Here is an 8,489-nt window from a genome sequence, read left to right on the forward strand (position 1 = left end):
TCCACAAAGTTGTATATTCCCATTATAGACATGTTATGAATTCAGCATGATCACGAGCCCAACATCATAATGAGATTATTTGAACATTTTTTAGGTTTTATTTTCCTTACTTTATTCTCATATGTGATGCTTTGTTCATTGCAAGCTAAATCATAATCCAACAAGGCAACAAGATAGCCTGCTCACTATCTGGTAAGTGTAAGATATCTCAATCTAATTTGTGTAAAATTAGGTTGTACTATAGAAAGATAATATTGCAACAAAAAATCCTAATGAAGTTTTATATTTTGTTTCGTGACGTAGATAGTACAATAGGATGTTCAGATGGGCCATTTTTCATATATAAAAAAGGCACATGTTAAATTGGCCGCATACAAATTGTAATTGAGGGCACAATTTGATTACTGATAGTTCTTTCTTTTCCTTCTTTTTTACTTGAGGTTACGAAGGGTGCAGGGTGTTCTGCATGACAGTATGAATTTGCTCATTATTATCAATTCCTCTATATTGTGAAAATCTGAAAGAACATGGAACCTGAAACTGTTGTCTGGTGGCTGATTTTCATTTTCGAAGGCTGGTACATAGCTCTGTTTTGACTCCATACACCAAGGTATTTAGACATCCGGGTCCTCCCTTGAATCCTTACTATCATGGTTATCTTGTGTCGTCTCTAGATCAAACTGAATTGTGTATAATGCATAGAATCAAGGCATCCATCATCCGTGGGAGTAAGACTCTAGCCACATAATTGCTTTAATGATCTAGCTTGCTACATAAGATCGTGATTGTCAAGTCGATGAATAATAATAAAGTTTATCTTGCTTTTATATTTATAAGATCAAATGCCACAAATGATTTGCTTTCTGAAACAGCGGCTGCAATATCTCATCCCCTAACTCATGGCATCACTGCATGTTCCTTCGACGCAGACTGCACAATCATAGGTATTCATCCTTCCTCGAACAACCTACCTGCACCACATGACTCTGAGAGAATTTCTAACCAAGGTAGTGCAGCAGCACCAGGTGTGTAATTTTCAAATCGCACAAATGTTCTTGTCACACGAGTAGAAGTGTCAGTCCTAAAAACGAGAATACAACCAAATGATGAAGCTCAACAGGAAGTGCAGACTCGGTCTATTCCTGATCCAAGGTACATTCTTGGCATTGAAATGTGAATCTTGAGTTATGTGGCACATTTCAATCTTCTTGCGCCTTGATATTCTTTTTGAAAATTTGCAACTGTTTTCTGGACGACCATTTTGCAGGGAGGTTGCAGGATGTCTGTTGCATATGTTGCTCCAACAAAGTCGTCCTATGCTATGTCTCATCCTGTGAGTAACTGTTATGAAATGTCTATTTTCTGATTTATTGATATGCATTTGAAACCTTTTAAAAACATAGTGATGGAATCCAGGAAGGCGTGTTATGAAATGTCTATTTTCTGATGTGCAATAAATCTGTGGGGGTACATATAACCAATCAACCCTATCTGTTATAAATTCTGGAAACCCGTGATGTTTGATACATCCTGTGAGTAACTGTTCAATCTGTGTGTTTTGCTTACAAAGAATTGAAGACAATATTTTGCCATGACACTGCATGAGCGTGTTCATCCATCTCATATGATGGAGTGTTTTATGCTCTTTTCCATTTATTGTTGCAAGTAGCAAAAATAGAACATGTCCTTATGTTTAGAGTATGAAAGAAAACACTCAATTCAACTTGTAGTTGTATTTTTCTGTTTCAGTTGGCATATCATCATGAGGATGTGAATTCCACAGGAAGGCCCATGTGATCCTATTGCTCCCTTAGATCTTCCACATTTTTTACAGTCTTTCCACCGTGTATCAGCTTGTGACTCAATTTGGTAAGAAATACCTTTCAGATGTGTGCCATATATAATATAGATCAGTGTCATATTGATTTTGTTTTTTCAGGAAGGATACCAGTATACCACACATTCTGTGGAGGATTCTGGAATTATTTTAGCTTGGTAAGAGTTCTCTGTAGTCTGCTTATTCTACCACTTTGAACCATAATTTTTTTCCTAAAGAATGTTTGATGGTGTATGGATACTATAGTAGATGCAAACATTTGTCATTTCTAATAGAGAATTATGATGTCCCAGTGAATCCTTATGTATTCCTGCTTGAAGTATAAATCGGAAAAGGTTAGTAACCATGATAGTCGTAATTTGAACATACTACAGGAATGGATGCACAAGTATCTTATGAAGAGAAATCCACAGAAGTTTGGACACCTGCTAAAAAATCAAATATATTTTGTTTTTATGTTTGTTTTGAATACTACTCTTTTCTCACTGACCTTGACTTACCATTAGGATATGCAAAAGATCAAGTTGAGGAAGTGCCTAGCATCAGAGTCGATGGAAGGTGAATAAAAATTTAGCCATTGAGAGGATCCAGATATTTCAATACTTGACAGTGAATAGAGAGCAGTAAACAAGATTTAATGGGCACTCCTTTGATGTACCCTTTATCATCTTTTGAGTTCTGACGGTGTAGAGTAGAGATGCCTGGTGATTGCCTCTTTGTAGATACTCTTCCTATTGCATGTGTATAATCTTCAGAGAGACTAGATTTGGGTTTAGTCATTTCATGTATTTAGTTCATTTATTAAGTTTCATGATTTAGTTTAGTTTTGTATTGGTTGTTTCCAAAGAATTTGTAAGATTTTGAGGTCAATAGTATATATGATATTTGATTTATATATTCGTTGTGCACTGATATTTTATTGAATATTTTGTATACCGTTGCAACGTACGGGCATATACCTAGTAGTCGTATATGATTTGTTCTTTGTATTATCTAAAATGGGTTATTATATGTTGATAAAAACGGATTATTATGACTAAAAATGGGAAAGCAAAAACGGTTGGAAAAACATACATACCATTTTCATCCTATTTTCACACTTTTCAAAAACGAAAAAACGAAAAATGATTGAAATATCCATAATCACGAATTCGAAATGGATTAAAATAGAAATCAAACCGTTTTTACCTCCGTTTTTTTATTTGACGTTGCTTAATACAAATTTAAACTATATAGCGTCAAATATTAACGAACGGAGGGAGTAGCAGTCGATAAGATCCTCTATTAAAAAAGCAGTCTTATACAGAATGGTAAGTTGCTAAGTTGTACTTCTACGGACCAACTCGCATGACACCGTTACGAGTGCCCTGATCGAAACATGTTTTTTTCAGCGTCCTTTGTGTTGTTCACGGCCTTCAAATCACACAAGAGTGACAGCCTAAAAACAAAAACAAAAATGAAAACTTCCTTGTACTGTGTTTCTCCAAGTGGTCTGAACACCGCTCACCGGGGCCTGTCGGTGCATAGGTCATCATCAGATTCTAAAAGCAGTTGGCTGCTAGCGGTTGGCGGTTGTTTCGACTTCTTGATTGTGAATTTAAATCACTGATAAGGACTACAGTATGACAGGCTAAGTGTGTGTGCGTGTTTGAAAGTAAAGTATTTCAAAATCATGATTTTAGCATACTAGGGTTTTAAAATATTATAACATAATTTTAGTATTTTTTACATTACTCTTACCAATATGTATTTAGAGACAAAATAATTTTAGTATTTTTTACATTACTCTTACTGATATGTATTTAGAGACAAAATATCTTAAACTATGATATTTAGTATACATATGCAAGACTAGTCATAGACAAAAAAAACTTTGGTTTTGAGTAAAGTTTTAAATACTTCAAAATTAACATAGTATCTATAAAACCATGGTATTTAAAACAGAGCTTTTTTTACAATGCTCCTAAACACCTCTTGACAAAAATACTATGGTTTACTATAGTTTTACCTCGAAACTCCAAAAGTAATTTGTTTCCAAAACACCCTCTTGCTTAAGTGGAAGAGAGATAAGGAGAGAAGAAGCGGGCTGTAAACACGAAAACCAAGAAAGTTTACGAGAGGATAAGTGAAGTTCTATTTTAATAGTAAAGAGCTAACTATTATACGAGTAACTAATATATAGGTTGCAAAGGTTGGTAGTATTATTAAACTTGCTCTACAACTACAGAAATCACTTTAGCTGTGGTCATCTGGACCACTTTAGTAGAATACTATTTTGCGTAGCTCTGACAAGTGGCTCAGCTGGGCATTGACAACTGTTGAGCACCATTTGTGAACTATGATTTGGCTTATTAATCACTAAAATCTATGAAAGGTCTGGTAGAGCTGACTTTATTGTAGAACATCAGATTGATGATACTCATGAACTAGACATGACATACCTCACTATTACTTCCCGGACTTTGTACTTTGATGGATCAATTTGTAGTGAAGGGCAAGGGATTGGCGTCATGCTTATTTCAACAAGGAACACCTCTTTTGACTTATCCAGCCGATTAAAAAATTATTGCACTAACAATCAAGCCGAATATGAATTAAGCTCTCTTATTTAGTTTAGAACTTTTAGATTATATGGGAGTGAAGCATGTGAAGGTATTTGGTAATTCCCAGCTAGTTTTCCAGCAGATTTTAGAGGAGTATCAATATTTAGATGGTACTTTAAATAGTTATCTTGAAAAATCTTGGGACATAATCCGCTCTTTCGTTTCATATTCGGCATATATCCAGAGCTAAGAATTGCAGAGCCAATAACTTGGCATAAGATGCATCTGGTTATCAGATAAAGCGAGGGAGATTTCACAACTCTAAAAGTCCGATAATCGGTGCTGCACCATGTTCCCAGGTCGCGGACCGTCCAAGTTATATAGCCGGACCATCCGCGGTGGGCTCGGACTGTCCGGACAAGGAGTCCGGACCGTCCAACGGTACCAGAAACATGTCCTTAATTAATTCCGCTAACAATGCAGCCAATGCAATTGATTGGAGGATGCCTATAATTAATTACTTGCATAATCCTAGTGGTAGGGTAGACAGGAATGTCCAACATATAACTTTCAAGTACATTTTAATTGATAATAAACTTTACCGCCAGACTATTGGTGATGTATTGCTCAAATGCTTGGGCCTTGATGATGCTATATTAGCTATGGCCGAAGTGCATGAAGAGATTTTTGGTACTCATCAATCGGCATCAAAGATGAAGTGGTTGTTGAGAAGGTCTGGCTTCTATTGGCCCGACATGATAGCTGATTGTTTCAAATACAATAAAGGATGCCAAGGGTGTGAGAAATTCGGCGATATGCAACTTGTTCCTGCAGCCGAATTACATCCTATTATCAAACCTTGGCCTTTCAGGGATGGGGATGTGACTTTGTAGGAGAAATTCATCTTTCGTCATCAAAAGGACATCGATTTGTGTTGGTCGCCATAGATTATTTTACCAAATGGATTGAAGTTGTTGCTCTAAAGAATATGACATATATAGAGGTAAATGAGTCTATAACTGAGCATATCATTCATAGATTCAGTATTTCCCAGACTTTGACTATAGGCCAGGGGACTTCTTTTATGTCAAAGGAGGTACATGAGTTTGCTAAATCATATAAGATCACATTTCTCAATTCATCTCCGTATTATGTTCAGACCAACAGATAGATCGAGTCTAGTAATATGACATTGATTAGCGTTATAACGAAGAAGATATCTGATCATCCTAAACATTGACATAAGGTTTTGTCTAAGGCTTTGTGGGTTCATAGAATATCTAAAAACCATGCTGCTAAAGGTTCTCCTTTTGAGCTTGTTTATGGACATGAAGTTGTTTTGCCTGTGGAGATAAGCCTAAATGCTATCAGGTTTGCCAGGCAGAATGATCTAGCTGCCGATGATTATTATAATTTGATGATGGACAATATTGATGAAGTGATAAACAAAAGATTGGTGGCTCTGGGAGAGATCGAGAAAGACAAGATTATGGTTACCAAAGCTTACAACAAGAAGGTCAAGGCAAAGTCATTCTAGGTAGGAGACCTGATGTAGAAGACCGTCTTGCCACTAAGAAGCATGGACCGTAAATTCGGGAAATGGTCGCTGTCGGAGAGGGAATTCTCCGCCCGGGTGGCAGAATGCACCCGCCTTAAATCCTAAGATGAGGAAGGGGCTTAAGCGTTTTGCCTGTCTTGCTAAGCGATCATCGAGCACATGAACACGCGAGGATTTAGAGTGGTTCGGGCCACCGGAGCGTAATACCCTACTCCACTGTGTGTTGTATTGCTGTGGAAGCTTGAGAGTTCCTGTCTGAGCTTGGTCAAATGAGCCCCCCTTTGTAACGTTGCATGCCTCCCCTTTTATAGCCAAGGGGAGCATGTACAAGGATACTGAGCCCCGACATGTGGGCCCAGGAACATAACAGACGTAGTACTTGGCGCTACTCCTATTTGCTGCTGGAGCAATCTTCTTATGCCTTGGCGTCTGAGATCTGCGTAGCATCGGCGTGCAGGGGAAGCTTCTCATATAAGGGATGATGAGCACAGTGCGCCGCGCGGCACGGGCGCACTGTTTAACAATGGACTGGACAGGTGCGTCGTCTGCAGGATGGCCCTGGCGCCGCCTGCCAGTGGAGTGGACAGGATGTATTAAATACTGAGGGGGCACATCGCCTGTCAGCAGGGTGGACAGGCGGCGTGTCCTCTCCGCAATAAATGCAGAGACCGCGTGGCCTAGAGGCCTTACGTCAGGCTCCGGCCGTTGGCTTATGTCACGGGCAACAAGCCACGTGGCAGCATCGGGTCTTCGCCTGAGCGGGGAGCGCAAGCGCACAGGATAAGACCTGGACATGTGTCAGTACTGGACCCTTGCTTATGCCAGGGTCTCCCCTGTCCCGAGACCTCGTTGTGGCCCGGACCTTACTCGGAGGGATCTGGACCCCATCCAAGGGACTCGGCATGCTTACTTGGGAGTCCCGGGCCGTAACCGGGGGTCCGAGTTGTGCGTACAGGGGTCCGGTGCTCCTTTGCGGAGGTCCGGTCCAACTAATACATCCTGGGATGTATCATCTTTTCTCGCCATGTGGTGCCCCTTGAGCCGCCCACGTGTGGGGTCGGGTGCTGCTCACCGTGCTGCTAGGGAACGTCGTACGGGCACCGTGTCTTCATACGGTAGTAGGGGGTACCCCTGATTCAGGGTACCAACAGTGGCCCCTGGGCCCGCCTCAGGGGAGGATACGAGCCTGCAGGTGGGGCCAAAGTCTGATTGGCGATTGGCTTGCTGCCCTTGCGCGCCCGTTGATGCAATTACTGCCGGTCCGCCCATGGTCACGCCAACTGCCACGCCTGTCCCCTCGGCTGACTGACCCGTGACCTCCACATTTAATAACTTTGTTGGGCCATGCGCGAGGTGCCTCGAGTCGCTGCATTGGTTTTGAAAATTTATCTTCTCAGTCTTCTGCGATGGCCCCGAGGAGACGCAGTATTGGAGCGAGCGGCGGTGCGACTTCTCTGCACCAAGAAACCGGCGCGCCGGGTGCATGACATGTGGGCCTGGGCCTCCATGCTAGAGGTTGGACCGCTGGCTACAACGAAGCTGAGGGGGCGCACAACCGCGGGGCGGTTGCACGCTTCTTGTGCGGCAGTTCGCCTTCTTGACTGCTGGTTGCGGCGAAGATGAAAGGGCGTATAATCGCAGGGCGGTTGCACGCTCCTTGTGCGGCGGTTCGCCTTCTTGACCGTTGGTTACGGCGAAGATGAAGGGGCGTACTACCGTGGGGTGGTGGCATGCTCCCTGTGTGACAATTCGCCTTCTTCGCGCTTCGGGCCAGCTTGTATGACATGTGAGGCCTGGCCCCCGTGTCATAGGATAGGAACCTTGGTGCGCATCGGGGGAGACCTTGCCCGTGACGCTTCGGGGCGCGAGCGGGGAAATCTGCCTTTAAAAAGGGGTTCACCCCTCGAGTAGCAGCCATGTATTGCTTCTCTCCCACTCGCGCGTCCTTTCGCCTCCAAGCTCCTTGTGCCCCTTTGCCTTCAAGGTCTTCGCTTCACGTTGCCGTAGTTTGCCATGGCCTTGTGACTTCATCCCGAGCACGCCCAGACTGAGTGAGTGCTCGAAATGGTATACCGTCTTCTTGGATGGAATGCGTCGGCGCTCGGTGGAAGGATTTGCGCCGGTGTTATCCACTCCGATGAGCTTGCCGCTAGAGAGTTTGTGCCTTTTGTCCTCCCTACCGGGCCGGTGCTACCGGTCTTGTTTTTCCTTTGCTGGAGGTGTGCGGCCTTGTGGGAGCGGCGCTCTTCCACCGGTGCTTGGCTTCAAGGATGTTCACCAGCCTCGCGGTGGTGGGGAACGAGCTGAGCCACGGCTTCGCCTCCCACATGGGCTGGTGCCCGCCTCTTCCTCCGGCATTCAGAGGAAAAGGATGACCACCAGCCTTGTGAAGGAGGTGAACTTTGGCTACGCGGTCCCGGCCAGACCGCAAGCACCGCCTTCCGCCGTGCTCCCAGCTCCATGGCTTGGATGGTCTTGTCCTCACCCCCGTAGGGGGACGGAGGCGAGGACCTCTTCACCATGGCGCGCATGCTGAGGTGGTCGCCACTGC

General features: G+C 43.1%; 1 long non-coding RNA gene across 1 annotated transcript; it reads left to right on the forward strand.

Moving 5' to 3' along the window:
* Positions 1-1,035: 1,035 nt before the first annotated feature.
* Positions 1,036-1,847, forward strand: LOC103641368 (uncharacterized). The gene is made up of 3 exons (XR_560275.2): positions 1,036-1,152; positions 1,268-1,333; positions 1,750-1,847. It is a non-coding gene; the product is annotated as an uncharacterized lncRNA (long non-coding RNA).
* The last annotated feature ends 6,642 nt before the right edge of the window (positions 1,848-8,489 follow it).

Source organism: Zea mays, chromosome 10 (assembly GCF_902167145.1).
Source record: "Zea mays cultivar B73 chromosome 10, Zm-B73-REFERENCE-NAM-5.0, whole genome shotgun sequence".
Classification (NCBI taxonomy): Eukaryota; Viridiplantae; Streptophyta; class Magnoliopsida; order Poales; family Poaceae; genus Zea; species Zea mays.